This window comes from Theropithecus gelada, chromosome 16 (genome assembly GCF_003255815.1).
Source record: "Theropithecus gelada isolate Dixy chromosome 16, Tgel_1.0, whole genome shotgun sequence".
Lineage (NCBI taxonomy): Eukaryota > Metazoa > Chordata > Mammalia > Primates > Cercopithecidae > Theropithecus > Theropithecus gelada.
In genome coordinates, this window is record NC_037684.1 from 2,333,270 (window position 1) to 2,342,119 (window position 8,850).

An 8,850-nucleotide genomic window follows, 5' to 3' on the forward strand; every position below is an offset into this window, starting at 1 on the left:
CCACAGTGGCTCATGCCTGTAATCCAAGTACTTTGGGAGGCCAAGGTGGCAGGATCACATTACGTCAGAAGTTTGAGACCAGCCTGGCCAACATGGCGAAACCCTGTCTCTACCAAAAATACAAAATTAGCCACGCATGGTGGCATGTGCCTGTAATCCCAGCTACTCGAGAGGCTGAGGCAGGAGAATCACCTGAGCACAGAAGGCAGAGGTTGCAGTGAGCCGAGATCACGCCACTCCACTTGGCTAATTTTTGTACTTTTAGTAGAGATGGGGTTTTGCCATGTTGACCAGGCTGGTTGCGAATTCCTGAAGCTGAGGTTTTCTTACTGGCACAAACCTACCCTGAAGGCAGAGGTGGTTCTTTTTCAGAAGCCACCCAGGAAAGCAGAGAGTGTGACATCAGAACGCTAATAAAACCTCTAGTAGCTTCTGGTGGGGGACAGGGAGCAAAAATTAGCCTGGTGACAGAGTGAGCCTCCGTCTCAAAAAAAAAAAAAAAAAAAAAGAATTCTGGGATCCATTTGTCATCCTGTCCAGAAGACTTCCTCCAGTACTAAGAAAGTCCACAAGCCCCTTGACCAGTTCACTGATGTCAAGAATCAGATCCTGCTAGGGTAGAAAAGGTACAGAATGAGCTCAGACTGTGGCAAGGTCATGAGGGTTGTGATGAAACAGGAATGAAACAACCTCTCCCCACAACATATTCTAGAAAGCAGAGATGTCAGAATAAAGGAATCCTCCAGAGGCCTGACAGCTGAGTGAAGGCCTTTTATTTAAAATCTTCAAACTACCCATACCTTTTGATTACCATCTGGCTTTTTCTATTTTTCTTTTCTTTTTTTTTTTTTTCCTGGACAGAATTGATTGGTGTCTGACTTTTTCTTAAATGCAAATTCCGATATAACTTTACAGCTGGTATTTCCAGAATTAGACCCAGAAATCAACACTAGCACTACTCTCTGAAAGTGTTTCAGAATTCAACTCTTAACTGCTGAAGAGAATCAAGTAGTAACCTGGAGAGGCCAAATGAGCTACAGACGTTACAGAGAACGATCGATCACTTTGGCAGAGCCTCTCTGTGAGCTCTCAGCTAGTTTTCCTAACACCAGCTGGTATGCTACGTTGGCTACCCAAGGCAGGGGGACTACAGTATCACAGTGAGCACAGAACTAAGCTTTTCCAACTCTCCTGGGGCACCTGCACAAGTGCTAGCATTTCCCAGACTACCTCTAATTAAAGAACAAACCTTTTTCCCTACTGGGAAAATTCAAAAGTGCTTTCATCTCTGCTCCCTGCCCCCCACCAGAAGCTACTGGAGGTTTTATTAGAGTTCTGATGTTACACTCTGCTTTCCTGGGTGGCATCTGAAAAAGGACCACTTCTGCCTTCAGGGTAGGTTCGTGCCAGTAAGAAAACCTCAGCTTCAGGAATTCGCGACCAGCCTGGTCAACACGGCAAAATCCCGTCTCTACTAAAAATACAAAAATTAGTCGGGTGTGGTGGCGCACATCTGTAATCCTAGCTACTCAGGAGGCTGAGGCAGGAGAATTGCTTGAACCTGGGAGGTGGAGGTTCTAGTGAGCTGAGATGGCACCACTGAACTCCAGCCAGGCCACAAGGCGAGACTCCATCTCAAAATAAATAAAACAAACAAACAAACAAAAAACCTCAGCTGTATTTTTTTTTTCTTTTTTGAGACGGAGTCTTGTTCTGTTGCCCCAGCTGGAGCGCAGTGGCACAATCGCAGCTCACTGCAGCCTCCGCCTCCTGGGTTCAAGCAATTCTCCTGCCTCAGCCTCCTGAGTAGCTAGGATTACAGATGTGCGCCACCACGCCCGACTAATTTTTGTATTTTTAGTAGAGCCAGGGTTTCACCATGTTGGCCAGGCTGGTCTCCAACTCCCGACCTCAAGTGATCCACTCGCCTTGGCCTCCCAAAGTGCTGGGATTATAGGCGTGAGCCACACCGCCCAGCTTCATGTTTTCTGATGGGAAAAGGAGGAGGAGAAGATAAAGTACTGGCAAAGTCATTTTTTCCTTGGGGGATGAAGGATAAAGTGATTTCTAGAAAGCTCACTTCCCAGCATAGCCTCACCACCCACAATCTAGTGTCTTTCAGTACTTCATTAGTTCTCTTCTGCTTTCCTTTTCACTGCCTTCAAAAAAAACAAAAACAAAAACAAATAAACAAAAAACAACTGCTCCCCTAGCCCCTAAAAACCCAGGGTAGCCACCCACCTTCTGATTCATGCTTTGGCTCAAAAATGAAGTTTACACACTTGAATTAAAAAGTAAAATTGGAGGTCGTGCGTGGTGGCTCACGCCTGGAATCCCAGCACTTCAGGAGGCCGAGGCAGATGGATCACTTGAGGTCAGGAGTTTGTGACCAGCCTGGCCAACATGGTGAAGCCCTGGCTCTACTAAAAATACAAAAATTAGCCGGGCGTGGTGGCTCGTGACTATAGTCCCAGCTTCTTAGGAGGCTGAGGCAGGAGAATCACTTGAACTCAGGAGGTGGAGGTTGCAGTGAGCCGAGATGGAGCCACTACACTCCAGCCTGGGTGACAGAGCGAGACTCCATCTCCAAAAAAAACAAAAAAACAAATGAACAAAACAAAAAGCCAGGCATGATGGTGCACACCTGTAATCCCAGCTACTTGGGAGGTTTAGGCACAAGAATTGCTTGAACCCATGAGGCAGAGGTTGCAGTAAGCTGAGACCATGCCACTGCACTCCAGCCTGGACAACAAAGCAAGACTTTGTCTCAAAAAAAAAAAAAAAAAAGGCCAGGCACAGTGGCTCACACCTGTAATCCCAGCACTTTGGGAGGCCGAGGCAGGCGGATCACGAGGTCAGGAGATTGAGACCATCCTGGCTAACATGGTGAAACCCCATCTCTAGTAAAAATGCAAAAACAAAAATTAGCTGGGCGTTGTGGCAGGCGCCTATAGTCCCAGCTACTCAGGAGGCTGAGGCGGGAGAATGGTGTGAACCCCGGAAGCAGAGCTTGCAGTGAGCTAAGATCACGCCACTGCACTCCAGCCTGGGTAACAGAGCAAGACTTCATCTCGAAAAAACAAAAAAAAAGAAAAAAGTCATTGCCAATATCTGATTCTTCTCATCCATCAGCCAAAGGCTTACCTAAAAAGACTACTCCTTTTTATTTTTTTGACACAGGGTCTCACTCTGTCACTCAGGCTGGAGTGCAGTGGCACAAACACAGCTCACTATAGCCTCAACCTCCCGGGCTCAAGCAATCCTCCTGCTTCAGCCTCCTGTGTAGCTGGGACCAGGGGTGTGCCAACACCTTGTTAATTTTTTTTTTTTTTTTTTTGAGACGGAGTCTCACTCTGTCGCCCAGGCTGGAGTGCAGTGGCACCATCTCAGCTCACTGCAAGCTCCGTTCCCGGGTTCACACCATTCTCCCGCCTCAGCCTCCTGAGAAGCTGGGACTACAGGCGCCTGCCACCACGCCCGGCTAATTTTTTTGCATGTTTTAGTAGAGACGGGGTTTCACCATGTTAGTCAGGATGGTCTCGATCTCCTGGCCTCGTGATCCACCCGCCTCGGCCTCCCAAAGTGCTGGGATTACAGGCATGAGCCACCACGCCCGGCCCACCTTGTTAATTTTTAAAAAATTTTTGTAGAGATGGGGTCTCACTTTGTTGCCCAGGCTGCTGTTGAACTCCTGCTGAAGCAATTTTCCAGCCTCAAGTGGCCTCCCAAAGTGCTGAGATTACAGGTATGAGCCACCGTGCCAGCCAAAAGACTCTTTTTGATAATCAAGGGGAAAGTTTTATCCTATACTGCTCCCTATTCCATTACTCCTGGGTTCCAAGAAATGTAGTTTAAACCTAAGGGAGACACCAAAATGCTGCTCTGGGAAAAATAAGTGGCACCAAAGACCTCAAAAATTACAAGTTTATCAAATCAGACTCTGCAAAATCAGTCATTTTTATGGTCTGTTACAACGAAACAATCCATTCAACAGGTAATTTTGTTAGCCCAAATAACTAAGAATCCCCCAACTAGTACATTTCGCTATCTGCCTAACCTGAATAATGTTTAGCCATTGCTCAAAGGCCTTTTTCTTCTCTATTGTTAACTCAATAGGGGACGGTAAAGTCACTTGCAATTGTGACCCCACAACTCTAGGCTAGAGGAAAGAGCAAGGAAGAGAGATGGCTATTTACTCTAGGACTTACTCTGTTGAAAATCTAGAAATGTATCTGCTACAAACCGTCTTCATGCTGCTGAACACATGTGGCTCAAGGCATTTGGAAACCTACTTCTAAACACACCCTTAGGACCTGTCACAACAGGTCCTCTTCCTATCCTGTTTCCTGTCCACACCCTAATTCCCCCAAAGGTACTATCTGTACCACTGCTCTCTTTGGCAAGGACGCTCTTTCCAGGATCTACTTATTATTACTTAACTCATCTCTGATCCAGAGTTTTCTCTTGAATTCTGGTACCAGGGAAGTATTCTCCCTGGATATTCTAACTTTTCAATTTGAGTGTGACCTTCCTAAGACCATAGCCTGTCTCCTAATCATCCTTCCATGTTACAGAGTCAGGAGCAAGATTATTCATACAATAAATGTTTAATAACTTTTACTGGCTCACATTCCTGAAGGATAGCACATACTTTAATTTCAGGCTCCGGAAATTTGTGGTACATGCATAATACAAGTGTTAACAACTGTGTGTATATGTGTGTGTGTATAGGTAACGTTACTAGGGGAGTGAGAGGAAAGAGGAGATAAAAATGCCTGGTGCTTTTTTTTCTGTTGTTAATCTCCCACCCCCACTTTTTTTTTTTTTTTTTAGTTTTTTTGAGACAGGGTCTCACTTAGGTGGCCCAGGCTGGAGTGTGGTGGCGCAATCTTGGCTCACTGTAGCCCTGACTTCCTGGGTTCAGGTGACCCTCCGACTTCAGCCTCCCGAGTAGATGGGACTGCAGGCATGAGCCACCATGCCTGGCTAATTTTTTGTATTTTTAGTAGTAACAGGGTTTCATCATGTTGCCCAGGCTGGACTTTTTTTTTTTTTTGAGACGGAGTCTCGCTCTGTCGCCCAGGCTGGAGTGCAGTGGCCAGATCTCAGCTCACTGCAAGCTCCGCCTCCTGGGTTTAGGCCATTCTCCTGCCTCAGCCTCCCGAGTAGCTGGGACTACAGGCGCCCGCCACGTCGCCCGGCTAGTTTTTCGTATTTTTTAGTAGAGACGGGGTTTCACCGGGTTAGCCAGGATGGTCTCAATCTCCTGACCTCGTGATCCACCCGTCTCGGCCTCCCAAAGTGCTGGGATTACAGGCTTGAGAAACCGCACCCGGCCTGGACTTTTTTTTTTTTTTTTTTTTTTTTTTTTTTTTTTTTTAAGCCTGGGCACTACTTCTGCACCGTATTGAAAAGTATTATTTGGCCTCTGTGTTTTTGTTAAAAATTTTAAGTTCTGGGATACATGTGCAGAATGCACAGGTTTGTTACATAGGTATACATGTGCCATGGTGGTTTGCTGCATCTATCAACCTGTCATCTAGGTTTTAAGCCCCAAATGTATTAGGTATTTGTCCTAATGCTCTCCCTTGCCTTACCCCTTACCCCCAACAGGGCCCTGGTATAGATGTTCCCCTATGTCCATGTGTTCTCATTGTTCAATTCCCACTTATGAGTGAGAACATGTGGTGTTTGGTTTTCTGTTCCTGTGTTAGTTTGCTGAGAATGATGGTTTCCAGCTTCGTTCATGTCCCTGCAAAGGACATGAATTCATTCCTTTTTATGGCTGCAGGCTTCTGTGTTTTAATGTTTTAATTCCTATCAAGTAAAAATGAGTGTTCCCCCAACCCCCGCTTTTTTTTTTTTTTTTTTAAGACAGGGCCTCCTTCTGTCACCCAAACTGGAATATGGTGGTGTGATCTTGGTTCACTGCAACCTCCACCTCCTGGGCTCAGGCAATCCTTGCACCTCAGCCTCCTGAGTAGCTGGGACTACAGGCGCATGCCATCATGCCTAGCTAATTTTTTGTATTTTTTTTTTTTCGGTAGAAGTGGGGTTTTGCCATGTTGCCCAGCCTGATCTTAAACACCAAACTCAAGTGACTCACCTGCCTCAGCCTCCCAAAGTACTGTGAACCACCTCACCAAGCCGATTTTTCATTACGTTATGTAATAGACTTGAGGTTTCAAAGCTCTATCGGGACTGGATCACTGTAACTTGAGCTGAACTACCTTAGAAAGGTAGAGTGACCACTGCATTAGTCACATTCATAATTGTAAGCAGAGTTGTCAGACTGAGTAGAATTTTGCTCATAAGTACCTGGGTCTATGCTCAGCAAGGCAATGAAAACATCAAGAGACCAGAATAATTCTGCTAAACACTTAAGGTAAAACCAGTACCAATCCTTCTCAAACTCTTCCCAAAAATCAGAAGATGAAATACTTCCAGATACATTTCCAAACTGATTTTATGATGTCAGCATTACCCTGATACCAAAGCGAGACAAGGACACTACAAGAAAATTACAGGTCAATATCCCTGAAAATCCTCAACAAAATACTAAGAAACCAAATTCAACAGCCCATTAAAAGGATCATTCACCATGATCAAGTGAGATTTATCCCAGGACTACAAGGGTGGTTCAACATACACAAATCTGTAAATGTGATAAACCACACAAGCAGAGTGAAGGACAAAAACCATATGATCATCGCAATAGATGCAAAAAGCATCTGACAAAATTCAACATACTTTCTTTTTTCTTTTTTTTTGAGACGGAGTCTCGCTCTGTCGCCCAGGCTGGAGTCCAGCGGCCGGATCTCAGCTCACTGCAAGCTCTGCCTCCCGGGTTCATGCCATTCTCCTGCCTCAGCCTCCCAAGTAGTTGGGACTACAGGCGCCCGCCACCGCGCCCGGCTAGTTTTTTGTATTTTTTAGTAGAGACGGGGTTTCACCGTGTTAGCCAGGATGATCTTGATCTCCTGACCTCGTGATCCACCCGTCTCGGCCTCCCAAAGTGCTGGGATTACAGGCTTGAGCCACCGCGCCCGGCCAACATACTTTCATGAGAAAAACTCAACAAATTAGGTATAAAAGGAATGTACCTCAATACATAAAGGCCATATACAACAAGTCTTCAGTTAACATCATACTCAATGGTGGACAGTTGAATGCTTTTCCTCTAAGATCAGGAAAAAGACAAGGACCACTCTAGCCACTTTTTTTTAAAGTCTCGCTCTGTCGCCCAGGCTGGAGTGCAGTGATGCAGTCTCGGCTCACTGCAACCTCTGCCTCCCGGGGTTCAAGCGATTCTCCTTCGTCAGCCTCCTGACTAGCTGGGACTACAGGTACACACCACCATGCCCAGCTAATTTTTGTATTTTTAGTAGAGACAGGGTTTCACCATGCTGGCCAGGAAGGTCTCCATCTCCTGACCTCATGATCTACCCGCCTCGGCCCACTCCAGCCACTTTTATTCAACATAGTACTGTAAGTCCCAGAAAGAGCAATTAGGCAAGAAAAATAAATAAAAAGACATCCAAATCAGAAAGGAAGTAAAATTTTATCTGTCTGCAGATGACATGATCTTACATACAGAAAACCCTAAAGACTCCAAAAAACTATTAGAACTAATGAACAAATTCAGTTAAGTAGTAGCATAGGAAATCAATGTATAAAAATCAGCAGTGTTTCTATATACTAAGAACAAACTATCCAAAAAAGAAATAAAGAAAACAGGCTGGGCGCGGTGGCTCACGCCTGTAATCCCAGCACTTTGGGAAGCCGAGGTGGGCGGATCACGAGGTCAGGAGATCGAGACCATCCTGCCTAACACAGTGAAACCCCGTCTCTGCTAAAAATACAGAAAATTAGCCGGGCGTGGTGGCGGGCACCTGTAGTCTCATCTACTCGGGAGGCTGAGACAGGAGAATGGCGTGAACCCGGGAGGCAGAGCTTGCAGTGAGCCGAGATCGCGCCACTGCACTCCAGCCTGGGCGATGAGCAAGACTCCATCTCAAAAAAATAAATAAATAAAACAATCTCATTTACAATAGCTACCAAAAAAAAAAAAAAGGCTTGGGAATAAATTTATTTAAAGAGGTAAAAGACTCATACACTAATAAGTATAAAATATTGAAGAGGATGGGTGCGGTGGCTCATGACAGTAATCCTAGCACTTTGGGAGACTGATGTGGGCGGATCACCTGAGGCCAGTAGTTCGAGACCAGCGTGGCTAACATAGAGAAACCCCATCTTTACTAAAAATACACAAATTAGGTGGTCATGGTGGCACGTGCCTGTAATACCAACTACTCAGGAGGCTGCGGCAGGAGAATCGCTTGAACATGGGAGGTGGAGGTTGCAGTGAGCCGAGATCACACCATTGGACTCCAACCTGGATGACGAGTGAAATTCCGTCTCAAAAAAACCCACAGAAACAAAAACAGAGTTAGGAGACAATCTACAGGGAGAGAGAAAATATCTGCAAACCATATATCCAATAAGGGGTTAATATCCAAAATACATAAAGAACTCAAATGACTCAACAGCAACAAAACCACCCAATTAAGAAATGGGAATAGGCTGGGCGCGGTGGCTCAAGCCTGTAATCCCAGCACTTTGGGAGGCCGAGACGGGCGGATCACAAGGTTAGGAGATCGAGACCATCCTGGCGAACACGGTGAAACCCCGTCTCTACTAAAAAGTACAAAAAAACTAGCTGGGCGAGGTGGCGGGCGCCTGTAGTCCCAGCTACTCGGGAGGCTGAAGCAGGAGAATGGCGTAAACCCGGGAGGCGGAGCTTGCAGTGAGCTGAGATCCGGCCACTGCACTCCAGCCTGGGCGACAGAG

The 8,850-nt window shown here is 45.9% G+C and overlaps 1 protein-coding gene across 10 annotated transcripts in view; it reads right to left on the reverse strand.

Moving 5' to 3' along the window:
- The window catches only part of FAM222B (family with sequence similarity 222 member B), a 116,740-nt gene that overhangs the window by 22,441 nt on the left and 85,449 nt on the right, over nt 1–8,850 (reverse strand). For 3 of the 10 annotated variants that reach the window (XM_025361142.1, XM_025361139.1, XM_025361141.1), the window contains exon 1: nt 3,612–3,622. The exons of 6 other annotated variants lie outside the window; for them this stretch is intronic. The gene's annotated coding sequence lies outside the window, so the exon portion shown is untranslated. Of the gene's footprint in view, nt 1–3,611; nt 3,623–4,057; nt 4,160–8,850 lie in introns of those variants that run through there. One more of the 10 variants, XM_025361143.1, reaches the window with a different exon arrangement.